Source organism: Aulonocara stuartgranti (genome assembly GCF_965226115.1).
Source record: "Aulonocara stuartgranti genome assembly, chromosome: 7".
In the NCBI taxonomy this organism is placed as follows: Eukaryota; Metazoa; Chordata; class Actinopteri; order Cichliformes; family Cichlidae; genus Aulonocara; species Aulonocara stuartgranti.
The window spans coordinates 8,139,311-8,152,964 of record NC_138945.1 but is presented as its reverse complement, the minus strand read 5'-3'; the positions used below and the strand labels follow the sequence as shown (position 1 = coordinate 8,152,964).

General features: G+C 40.7%; 1 protein-coding gene across 1 annotated transcript in view; it reads right to left on the bottom strand.

The window, feature by feature from the left end:
- mvb12ba (multivesicular body subunit 12Ba) overlaps positions 1 to 12,301 on the bottom strand; it is a 30,369-nt gene extending 18,068 nt beyond the window's left edge. The window contains exon 1 of the mRNA XM_082539605.1: positions 12,030 to 12,301. The gene's annotated coding sequence lies outside the window, so the exon portion shown is untranslated. The remainder of the gene's footprint in view (positions 1 to 12,029) is intronic.
- Positions 12,302 to 13,654: the final 1,353 nt, after the last annotated feature.

Sequence of the window (13,654 nt, the reverse complement as noted above, 5' to 3'; positions counted from 1 at the left end):
CAAAAATCTAAACCTATGGGCTCAAAATGTGGTCATAAATATTTTGTACTTGTAAAAAAGATTTGTATGTGTAAAAAAGATTTGTGTGTGCATAAAAAAGATTTGTATGTGTAAAAAGAATTTGTGTGTGCGTAAAAAAGATTTGTGTGTGGACTTAGAAAAAAAAACCCTGCAAGTTACAAGTACGGATTTTTGACCCTATTTTTCTTCCCTTCATCTGATTGGTCAATGTCATGTCAATCACAAATGTAACAATCCAATCAGAGAACAGATGGGTTTGGCTGTCGGAGGGGCGCTTTTTTGAACTGCAGGTCCTTGAAGGGTGATACCGTTTGAAGCTGGAGGATCGCTATATAAATATCCGATAGCAGCTAGGTCCCCTAACTTTCAGCAGCTGTTGAAAGGATAAAGTTGTGGTATGTCAGTGGTTAGAAATACCATTATTACTTTAGGATTAGTTTAACACAAAGTCAGGGCTGACCCAGGACCATTGCTGTGAGTCACAGTGCGCAGCATAAAAGTCCTTTCACATCGGATGCAGGATACGCTGCTAATGCTAACTGCTAACTAAAAGCAAAGGATCCAGAATTTGTTATGCTGGCTGCTGGGCTCTGTGGGTTTTTGCAGCAGCTCTACCTGTACTAGATGCACCTGCTCCTTGTCTTTTCTATCTCTGACTTTATGTCCTCTACAAGAGTTTGTTTTTTTTGCTGGTTCTTCAAATGTTCAATAAAAACATGTATGCTAATTCATAACGAAGAAAGCTTTGTAATGAAGACTGTCATTTCCAAAACACTGCCCGCCCCCACCCCGCGGTCCGCAGCGCTGTTGAAAAGGCTGTGGAAGTCCCTGTATTAAACACGTAGACCTGTGACATAAAAATCACCAAACTTGGACGACCACAGACTGTTTTCCTTCGTGGTGATGAAGGAAAACGCTGGGTTGGCATGTAAAAGGGCATTTATTCCCTTCAAAGACCTGCAGTTCAAAAAAAGCGCCCCTCGACAGCCAAACCCATCTGTTCTCTGATTGGATTGTTACATTTGTGATTGACATGACATTGACCAATCAGATGAAGGGAAGAAAAATAGGGTCAAAAATCTGTACTTGTAACTTGCAGGGTTTTTTTTTCGAAGTCCACACACAAATTCTTTTTACACATACAAATCTTTTTTACGCACACACAAATCTTTTTTACAAGTACAAAATATTTATGACCACATTTTGAGCCCATATAAACCCTCGTATTACTGTAGTATTGTATCTTCTGGATGAGGTAGATGTGTGTTCATGTGTACATTTTTCTGCATCTGTGTGTGTTAGTGAATGAATAAGGCTTTAAGAGTATGTGGGGGCTCCAATGAAGAATAGTGAGCATTTGGACATTTACCCTGAGCTTTGATGCAAAATTTGGTGGGCTGAAAACAGGATATTACAATGGCGTAGATTTTAATAATGAATGCTAATAATTCACAGTGTCTAATATAAAAGCCCCAGGTCAGTGACTGAGTTTTACTATCCCCTGTACATTTTTATTGGCCTGCAAAAAACAAAAACAAAACAAACAAATCCTTTATATTTTTAAATATTAACATTTTATTTCACTTCACTTTAATTTTGAAAAATAATTATTAAAAGACTGGTCTAGCACACCCCCTGCCCCTCTTTAAAGTCCCCTCTGCTTGCTGCAGGTATCACGGCGACAGAAAGTGGAATGTCAGCCGTCAACAAGCTGCGCATTTTAAACATGGTATCAAGGGAGTTTTTCCTTCCCACTGTTGCCAAAGTGCTTGCTCATAGGGGGTCATATGATTGTTGGGTTTTTCTCTGTATCTATGAAGCGCCTTGAGGCGACTTATGTTGTGATTTGGCGCTATATAAATAAAATTGAATTGAATTGAATAGAATATCAAGTTAACAGTTCAGCTGCATTTTTTAATGCAACTTCTGCAGCTTTACCAAGGAGGTTTCCTGTATAAAACAAACAATTGTGGATGGAGCAACTACAAAGTTCACTTTTCTTGATGTTGGAGTTTGTTGATTAGGTGGTTTGATGAATCCAGCCAACAAATATCTCCCCATTAACTGCAGCAGACCAATCTCCGCCTCAACCCAGTATCACAGAGAAATGTGTAATAGACACATCTCACTCCCACTTTTTCCCAGTAAAGGTTTTAATGGTGATTACAGGAATGGTTCTGCATGCTAGGAAAAAAATAAAAAAACCTCTTTCTAATACACATGTACCGGTACTTAAAGACTATTTAAATGAAGTAGTTCAAGCTCTGTTGAAGGAAAAGAGACAGAGTCAGTAATTAAAAAATTCAATTCAATCAGGAGGACACATTTGCTAGCTTTTGACCTTCTGTTGGATTCTGGTCTTGGAAGCTGTTGACGAGCTGCCCTCCATGGATCACTCTGCAGGTCATGCCCTCATATGAACCCTTGATCATAATAATAATAATAATAATAATAATAATAATAATAATAATGGATTGAATTTATATAGGGCTTTTCGAGACCCTAAAAGCGCATTACAATTCCACTATTCATTCACTCTCACATTCACACACTGGTGGAGGCAAGCTATAGTTGTAGCCACAGCTGCCTTGGGGCAGACTGACAGACTGTTGACCATGTTGGCTGGGATGCTATAGTATCAGAGGAGTTTCTCGGTCCACACTGTCAAACACAACTATGACGCGTAGCACTGCGGTCTAATCTGTGCTTGATCAATTCTGTCGGAAGCCTGCTTGCTCATCCCACAGTAGCGACCCGATAGAAGACCTTGTCGTTCAAGGTTCAGCAGCTCACTGCTGAACGACATTTCAGACACTGAGATTCACCCTATAGCTGTCAGCGATCATGGTCCTGTATCTTTAACACTAATGCACAAGAATAATACTACGCCAAGAAAAAACTGGAGATTTAATATATCACTACTTAAAGATGAACACTTTATTAAATATTTTAAAAAAGAGTGGACTTCATATTTGGACTATAATGACACTCCCGAAACATCAGCTTCTGTTCTATGGGAAGCAGGGAAAGCTGTGATGAGAGGTAAAATAATTTCTTTCTCATCACATAAAAAGAAAAAAGAAAACAAAAATATTCAGGAATTAGAAAAAAACATCAAATCACTAGAAGAAGCCTACGCGTCCCACCAAGATCAGGAAACATTGAACAAAATACGCAAAACAAAACTAGAATTAAATGAGATAATTGATAAAAAAAACCCAAAATTCTTAGTACAAAGACTACGCCTACAAAATTATGAACATGGTAATAAATCCGGTCAATTTCTAGCAAACCAGCTAAAAATAAATAAAGAAAAAACAACTATATGTGCTGTTCAAGATTCATCTGGGAACACAATATATGATCCGATACAAATAAACAACATTTTCAGGGATTTCTATAAAACATTGTATTCACCACAAATAAACCATCTAAAAAAGAAATTGATCAGTTTTTGGACAACATAACTCTTCCAAAATTATTGGACACTCAAGCAATGGCACTGGATTCACCACTGACACCAGGTGAACTCCAGGAAGCCCTGATAAGTATGCCCAATAATAAGGCTCCAGGTCCAGACGGCTTTCCTGCAGAATTCTACAAAGAATTCTGGTCGATTCTAGCACCAGTTTTCTACAGAACGTTGTTGGAAATTAAAGAAAAGGGCAGACTTCCATCAAATATGAATTCTGCAAACATTAATCTCCTGCTTAAACCAGGCAAAGACCCTGTATATCCCTCAAGCTATCGTCCAATATCCCTTATAAATGTAGACCTTAAAATAATCTGCAAAGCTCTCTCAAAGAGACTGGAGAAAATAACCCCCCTCTTAATTCATCCTGACCAAACTGGTTTCATAAAAGGTAGGCACTCATCAACAAATACACGTAGATTACTTAATTTGATAGACTACTCATACAGTAAAAACCTAGAAACTACAATATTCTCTTTAGACGCAGAAAAAGCATTTGACAGAGTTAACTGGAAATTTCTATTTGCAACTTTACACAAATTTGGTTTTGGATCCTCTTTCATAAACTGGTTAAAAATATTATATAATTCCCCAACAGCTTGTGTTAGAACAAATGACCAGACATCCTCCAGCTTCTGTCTCTTGAGGGGCACCAGGCAGGGATGCCCACTCTCCCCTTCACTGTTTGCAATTTTTATTGAACCCCTAGCAGCAGCAATTAGACAGAATTCAGTAATTAAGGGCATAAAATGCAAGAACGTGGAACATAAAATCAGCCTTTATGCGGATGATGTGTTACTCTTTCTCCAGAATTCACAAACCAATGTCTCTGGGGTGACTGAATTGATAAACTCTTTTGCAAGAATATCAGATTACTCAATTAACTGGTCAAAATCTACAGTTCTACCGATTAATTGCTCCCTCCATAATTCCTCTTCTACACCACTGCAATCGGGAAATATAAAATATTTAGGTATTAATGTTTCTCCCAAGCTTGCAGATCTAACTAAATTAAACCATATCCCAGTTTTAAAGAAGGTAGAAGATGATCTGGCTAGATGGAAATGTCTACCCATATCACTCATGGGAAGGGTTGCCGCTATAAAAATGATGGTCTTACCAAAAATAAATTATTTATTCTCAATGATCCCAACTAAACCGCCACAAGATTGGTTCAGATCTCTAGATTCATGTATGTCCAAATTCCTTTGGAAAAATAAACCCCCACGTATAAGCTTAAAAACACTACAAAAGACCAAGGATAAAGGAGGAATAGAACTGCCTAACTTTCAGCACTACTTCTTAGCCAACAGGCTTCAGTTTATCTCAGGATGGCTAAAACATACCCTCTTAGATGAACCTTGGCTAGATGTAGAACAAGCACTTTGCAATAATCAAGAGATCTCAGACCTACCATTTATCAGCTCAAACATCCAACGACATGAATGCTTTAAAAGCATCAACATCAGCTCTTCTCTGACAGCATGGTGGGAGTTTCTAAAATTGACGGCGTCTTCATTAATCCCATGCAAACGTACACCTATCTGGAACAACCCTGACATATTACAAAACAATAATATGATAAACTTTTCAGATTGGAGTGGTAAAGGAATCAAATATTTAGAACATATACTAGAAGGAACAGAATTTATTTCATTTGACGGACTAGTTACACAATATGGGATCAACAAGAAAAGATTTTTAGAATATCAACAAATTAAATCCATAGTAAAAAAGAAATTTAAACCGGGTCAAGTTGAACTACAAACACCACCAAGTGTGGTTCAATTTCTTACTCTTAAAACCCCCAAATTACTATCCAAAATATACAGAATGCTTTCTAAAACAGATGAATCAATATCACTTCCTATTGCAAAATGGGAAGCGGATTTATCAGTTAACTTAGACCTAAACTTCTGGTCTCAGATTTGCTTAAAAACCTTTCATCTAATTAGAAATCCCAGTCTTCAATTAATTCAATACAAAATATTACATAGAGTGCACTATACAGGTCATCGGATGTTCAAGATGGGCTTTACGTCTACCAACAACTGCTCACACTGCCAAACCAATTCACCGGACAATTATATCCACGCTCTTTGGTTCTGTCCACCAGTTCAGAAGTTTTGGCGCGAGATATGTGAAGACTTATCGAAGTGTCTGAAATGTAACATTCCAACTTCCCCCTTAGTGTGTTTGTTGGGCAGCTTAGATAATGTCACTTCAGAAAAGAATATATCGCCCATATGGTTTTCACTGCCCTATGCATAGCCAAGAAAACAGTCCTCATGAACTGGAAAAATAAAAATAATCTTAATTCTAACCAATATAGAAATTATCTATTAGATTACATTAGTCTTGATACAGCCTCTGCCACCACATCAGATCAATTGCTCTGGGCTCCTTTGATCAGCTCCATCACCTAGTGGGGGTGGGGGGTCATAGTTTGGTCCCGCCTTCACTGTTGTGATTGGTGTGGGGGTAGGGACAGGCTTAGGGCGTCGGGGGGTTCCCCGGAGGCATCTTCCTTGGGGGGCTCAACCCGGGGTAGCGGTCATGTCCGGTTAGGGGCTCTGTTGGCTCTCAGGTGACTGTTTCCTCGCGGCTGCGTGCAGCGGGGCTAGGGGAGGGTCTGTGCTGACGGACGTGGGTTACTGACCTGGTAGCCTGGCTGCCCCTGGGTGGGTCCGGGATGGGCGTGAGGTTCTGGGGGCGCTCCGTCTCTGGGCTGGGGCCCGGGCCAGGCCTCGGGGGCTTGGGTCCTGGTTGGTGTGTTGCCGGGGTTGTGGGTGGGTGGGTGGGTGCATGGGGGCCCAGCCCTGGAGCAGGGTGCCGCCGGTGCATCGAGCCACCTGGGGGGCTCTTCAACTGGTGGGGAAGATCGTCACATCTTGCAGGAGCTTTCCTCTCCTCAGGGGCTCTCTCTGCAGGAGGGGGAGATACAGGAGAGGTGGAGGAAGATCTCAGCCTGGGTGTTTATTGTCTTATGTAGTCTGGAAGATGAGTGGATGGTGGGGTGGGTGCGGTTTTCTCTGTGGTGGGGTTGGGTGGACTGTCCCGGGCTCTGTGGGGCCGGGAGGCGCTGCTGCGCTGGGCCCCGGTCTGGATGGGCCTGGGCCCCCTTTCCCTGGCGGGTCGCGGAGTCTGGGGGTGCCTACTGGGGTCAGCGGGGGAGCTGGCCCCAGGGAGGGGTCACTTGCCCCCCCCTTCCTTCCTCCCCATCTCCAGCTGCCTCCCTCTTCCCGCTCCACCACAACCACCCACACATGCAGGACCTTGGAGTAGGGGTATGTCACCAGGGGGGTGTCTGTCCCCACGTTGAAGTGAAAATAAAATAAACAATAAAAGGTGAATCAAATGGACCATTACGGCAAGGCTGGGATGGTCAATTTGGTAAAGTAAACCCGTTGGGCATCTTTCTTTGCCTTTAGACAACAATTCTGATGGCAAAAGAGCCAAACGGGACAGGCAAAAAAAAAAAAAGAAAAAAAAAGAAGACCTTGTCTGTTACTGACAGGAGTGCGATGGCCCTGTAGTTGTTACAGCTGCTGAGGTCACCCTTCTTGGGGTGGTTACTCCTCTTTTTCCCCCAGAGCTTCTAGACGAGTGTATACAGCAACTCCACTGGTGCTTCCAAATCTGCTTTGGTATATCGCCAGGTTCAGCAGCCTTCCTGTTCTTCATTAGGGTGATGGACTTCCTGATCTCTTCTCTGGTTGGTCTGCTGCAGTTAATGGGGAGATATTCGTTGGCTGGATTGATGTCTGGTGGATTTGGTGGTGCAGGTCTCTTCAGGAGATCCTCAAAGTGTTCAGACCATCTTTTCATCTGCTGCACTAGTCCTGTGATGGCCTTTCCCTCCTTGTCCTTGTTCTGGCTTGCTGTGCTTCCCACACAATTTCTTGCTTGTGTCGTAGAGCTGCTTCATGTTATCATTGTATGCTGTCTGTTCAGTGTCAGCTTCTAAGTCCATCTATGTAGTTGTTCTTATCCATCCTAATTAGGGCTGCCACGATTAGTCGACTAGTCACGATTACGTCGACTATCAAAATCATCGACGACTAATTTAATAGTTGACGCGTCGTTTGAAGCTTTGTAAGATCCTGAAAGATGCAGGAATAAGTAGTAGGATTTAAGAGTGTAATAACGGACTGAAACAGAAGATGGCAGCACTGCATGTACAAGGATGCCAGCTGCCGTTAAACCCCGAAGAAGAAGAAGCTGTGTCCCACAATTCATAGCGCAGCCCTGCTCAGTTGTCAACAATGGCGGCAGCTAATTAGTTTTAATATTACTCTTATTATTCTTTCTGGGTCACAAAATAAACGTTTAACATATTTTCAGGCAAGAATGTAGCTGTGTAAACCTCAAATATCTGCTCAGTTTGTCAAGACACCACATATTTTCAAAAGCGCTCCAACGTTTTCGGAGACGTCTGTTACCCACTAGCTCGATAGCTCACTAGAGCCCGTGAGGACACTGGACTCACGGCAAATCGTTTTCAAACCCACCGCCGTCTTTCGCTACTCAGGTTAAACATGATATATAAGTCACTTAGATAACTTAAAAATGTTATTGTTTGGCTTTTTTCAGTATTTCATTTGTTCCTGAGTAAATCAGTTTGGCTGAGGTTAAAGTTTTTACACAGCTGAGTAAACGTCAAACAGACAACTGATTATCAGAAGTGTGAGATGCTCAAGAATATACTCCGGTGTCCTGTTATATTTTAGATAGCAAGGAGTTTATTAAACTCCACCGAAACAATCTGCAAATTTCATTAAAATTTAATAAACTATCATCTTGTCTTTATTTTTAGTTAGCACATACCTTAAACACTTAAAGCTGTAAGCTAATGATAGTTATATAAGAGCATTTCTTTTTTTCAGATAAGTAGAGACTGTACTGGGGCTTAGATCATTTTAGTAATTGAGTATCTATTATTGCATCAAAAATCGAATAAGAAATACTTTTGTCTTATTAATGAGCAGTAATAAATATTCAAAAGACAAAAAACAGGTCTTTTAAAATGTTTAAATAGTTCACCTCCTCATAAGACCTTAAATATCTCCAAAATATTGTATATAACCAGATGCGTATCTTAATGATCTTAAAGTATGGTATCACTGTATTAGAGCACTAACTTACAAGAGCCAAGATATACCAAATTGAATCAAAAACTGTGACCCCAAAACTGTGCTATGAACAGAACCACAGATTTTGTAAACTGATCCATCCCCAGTAGATGTCAATAATAATAATTATAAATAGTAATTCAGTGTCTCTAAAGTTAGAAATATCCTGTCTCAGAGTGACGCTGAAAAACTAGTTCATGCATTTATTACTTCCAGGCTGGACTACTGCAATTCATTATTATCAGGACGTCCAAAAAACTTGCTGGAAAGCCTTCAGCTAATCCAAAATGCTGCAGCAAGAGTCCTGACAGGGACTAGAAAGAGAGAGCATATTTCTCTTGTTTTGGCTTCCCTTCATTGGCTTCCTGTTAAATCCAGAATTGAATTCAAAATCCTGCTCCTCACATACAAGGTCTTAAATAATCACGCCCCATCTTATCTTAATGACCTTGTAGTACCATATCACCCTATTAGAGCACTTCGCTCTCGCACTGCAGGCCTACTTGTTGTTCCTAGAGTATTTAAAAGTAGAATGGGAGGGAGAGCCTTCAGTTTTCAGGCCCCTCTTCTGTGGAACCAGCTTCCAGTTTGGATTCGGGAGACAGACACTATCTCAACTTTTAAGATTAGGCTTAAAACTTTCCTTTTTGCTAAAGCATATAGTTAGGGCTGGACCAGGTGACCCTGAATCCTCTCTTAGTTATGCTGCAATAGACGTAGGCTGCCGGGGATTCCCATGATGCATTGGAGTTTTTCCTTTCTTGTCACCTTTATCACGCACTATGTGTTGATAGACCTCTCTGCATTGAATCATATCTGTTATTAACCTCTGTCTCTCTTCCACAGTAGGGCTGGGCCATATTATACCATTCACGGTAATACCGGTATAATGTTAGGCAACGATAGGAAAATGAAATATCGCGATAGAATATGAGTAAAACGCGCATGCGCAGTGCCTTTGTTTTCATACGCACATGGCCGATTGTTGAGTGAAACAGATGAACCAGAATTGGTTTGTAAAAATGGTGCAACTTCAGTGATGTGGAACTGGTTTGGTGTTTGTCCGTCAGATACAGACAAAGCACATTTTTTTGCAGAACGTGCAAGCGGCCGTCGTTATTGTCGTATTTGTCGGACTAAGATGCTCTTAAAGCTGGGAGTAATCTGGGTCCTAAACTCCGTCTTTTTCATGTCAAACAACACTGCAGCATCACTGCGAGTTAAAAACTGTCTAAATTCTTTCATCTTTAATAAAAACAATCAGCATTGCTGCTTTACCAGGTGTAACTATGAAGTTTAACTTCCAGGCATCCATGAAAACAAAATTTATTACATTTAATGGAGTTAGAAGTTAGCAGGAAGCTAGCGGAAGTTAGCTCGCTAGTTTCGCTAGTTACCTAAGCATGATATAGCATGTTCTGACTGAGAGATTTCTGAAAAAAAATCAAACGTACAGCTCTGCTATCACTTCCAACATAAATGAAGACAGGAAACTAAACAGCAGTGACGTTTGTAGGGTTACTGAAGTTGGGCTAGTTGGTATATAATGATGTGCTACGTGATCGCTAGCGACACAGCTATGTTAGCATAACATAAACAGTGAAGCTGGAGGACGAACACTAACACTTTTCCACTTATAAAAGTTAACGTGAAGGTTCCTCATGGCTAGAGACAAATTCAATCGCATGGCAGGATGCTGTAAACGGACCAAACTTCAGTCAGGAGAACAACTGAGATAATCCATCCACAATACGAGGTTAGTCATTAATATACTGCAACAACATGGGAATAGAGCAGCTGCCAGAGAATTCAACATTAATGAATCAATGGTACAGAAGTGGAGGAAGCAAGAAGAATGAGTTTAATAAAGTTTGATTTATCTGACTGCTTTGTTTCGCTTAATGTGCCTTATAATCCCGTGAACCTTATGGTCCGAAAAATACGTACTGCACACTGCAGTTTAATGTTGCAAATCACCTCTTTTTAACTTCAGTGGATATTATACATGGTTATGCTCAGGATATGTCAGCCCATTTCTACTGGAAATGCCTTTTGGTTAAACTTTCAGCAAGGAATTTGCATTTGCACTGTTACATTTTTATAAAGCTTTAATGTACATAAAAACCAGCTTCTTGTTTAAGTGAAAATAAATGGAAGGTTGTCTTTTTGTGCTAGTAATGTTGTGGAGTTGTATTTTGTCTCGCATCAATTATACCGTCAGTTATATCGTTATCGCAAATTTTCAAATATATATCGTGATAAATATTTTTGGCCATATCGCCCTGCTCTATTCCACAGCATGTCTTTTATCCTGTCTTCCTTCTCTCACCCCAACCGGTTGCAGCAGATGGCCCCGCCCCTCCCTGAGCCTGGTTCTGCCAGAGGTTTCTTCCTGTTAAAAGGGAGTTTTTCCTTCCCACTGTCGCCAAAGTGCTTGCTCATAGGGGGTCATATGATTGTTGGGTTTTTCTCTGTATCTATGAAGCGCCTTGAGGCGACTTTTGTTGTGATTTGGCGCTATATAAATAAAATTGAATTGAACTGAACTGAACTGTGTCCAACCAAACAACCCTCAGGACAATGGCTCAGAGTTTTAATGGCCCATGTACATTTTTATTGGCTTGTGAGAAAAAACTTCTATTGCCATATTTTTTAAATCTTGATGCAACAACACAACTGTGTTGTGTTGTTTGTTACGTTGTGATGTGTCATATCGTGTCGTGTTGTGTTATATGTAGTGCCGACGTAGGACAGTTTTTCCAATTTCATTGTACTACTGTACTATGTATGACTGTGCAATGACAATAAAGAGTTATCTTATCTTATCTTATCTTATCTTATTTTACATAAGTCACAAAATAATCTGGGGTATAAACAAACGGCTTACGTAATAAGGACATAAATTTGCTTTTTTTGGTCTCCAGTGAGCTCCTCTGCAAAGGACTGGATTTCTCTTCTACGTCCTAACACTCAAAATTCCAGTGGTGCAATGAGATAAAAAGATGTCACTCAAAAGTTCTCCTCATACAGGACAAGTTACGCATTGATTCGTAGGTTTAACACAAATTACTAACAACAGCCATAACTAAATTATTTATTGTGCGACAATAACTCGACTTCGTTTGTCAACTCTAACTGTGAAATAATAAATAAGCGATCAAGCTAACAAGCTAGTCGGGTAACATAGTGCATCTTCCACACGCCAGCTGCAACCGACCACAGACGTCAGCTATGGTTTTACTGGCCAGCCAACGGTCTGTTATCCCTTGGATCGTTTAAGCGCTTATATCACATACCTCAGTCAATTACACCACCAAAGGCAGCTTCACGTATCACATTCTTGAGAAGACACAGGATTTGCAATAAATGATAATGTTAGCAATCTAACTGGGTTAACCACTTACCGAAACAGGCTAACAGTTGGATGTGAGAGGTTCCCGAAATTTTTCCTCAGTGTTCTGTTTGGTTAGGTCGTTTCACAGCTTTGGAAAAGCTCGCATTGTTAGAAAATTGCCTTATTCATCAAACCAGTGCTAAACACAACCTATTCTGTGCATATCTGCACAACAGTTTTCCAGCTAGCGGTTTCAGGAAGATATCATTGTTCGAAAAGCGGAAAGAACTCGTTCGGATTCGGAGGAGTCGTCGCGGTCTTCTTCTTCTTCTTAATATTTATTGGTTGGCAAGTAGCGAAATTCTTCTTCTTCTTCCCCTGTTTTTTTGGCGGTTGGCAAATAACTTCTAGGTGCAATACCGCCACCTTTTAGATTGGAGTATAGCACAGAATCTATAGTACCGCCAAATACATTTCTTTTTAAAATTCCCGTCTCCTTCAAAAATGTAAAAATATCAGCAAAAACTATATGCCCTGAGTCTCTTTGAAAGTCTCTTTGTTTCTTTTTGTAGTTTATTAGATTTTGGGAACATTTTTTAAAATCTTTTGAAAGCCTTATTCTGTTGTTTAACTGCTAATGTACATTTTTGTGTCCACCATGCAACAAATCCCAAAAGGTTGATTCTTTTCATCTGGGCATAGTGTTTTCAAATCAGAAACCTTGGAATGTTATAGGTGACCGAGTTGATCATACAGACAATTGGTACACCCTACACCCAGTAAACCATATACAGACTTAGTGTAGATTCCCCTGGTATGAGATGTGGTATGAGATCCAGTCAATAGCAGTTTCTTGTTCTAACTGCTTGAGACAATCTATCACCTTCTTCCTGTAACCACTTCCTGGGTCTCGTTTCAGGGGCTCATAAGTATTTTTGTCACTGAGCAGTGACAACATTTTCTCATGATAATCTTTCTGGTGCACAACCGTGCACCTACCCTTGTCTGCCAGATAATGTTATTGTCATTATAAGTGATGTGAGTGCCTTCCTCCCCTCCATGTTGATGTTGGATGCTGGGGGCTTAGCATTGCTGAAACAGGCTCAAACTTTCGTCTGTAGTCCAACTTACTTACCTGGATGATTGAGCATGTTATTATAGCTATTGTATTTTGATAACTGTTTAGGTATTCAGATAACTATTATTATTTTTTAGACACAGGAGAAGCTTCAATTAGTACACCCAGTTATGGAAAACAAAGTGGGGTAATTGCTGCAGTTTAGAACAGGTTTTTGTGTCCCAAGGAACCCAGGATGTTGTCCGGAGCATAGAGCCATAGAAGGTCTTCAGGAGTGGGCCCATCAATCCAAAAGACCTGAGCCCCTGCAGCAGGTACAGCCTGCTCTGTCCTTTCTTGAGGTAGTCCAGTATCCATGTTGTGAGATGATGGTCCACTTCTGAATTCTCCAGTTTGTCCTTAAGGACTGTGGGAATAATAGTGTTAAAGGCACTGGAGAAATAAAAGAACATGATTCTCACAGTGCTCCCAGCAGTCTCCAGGTGAGAGAGGGAACGATGTAGGAGGAGAGTGACAGCATCATCCACTCCAATGCCAAGTTGGCAGGCAAACTGAAGTTGGTTCAGTGATGAGCTCACCAGGGGCTGAAGCTGAGCCAGGACCAACTGATCCAGGGT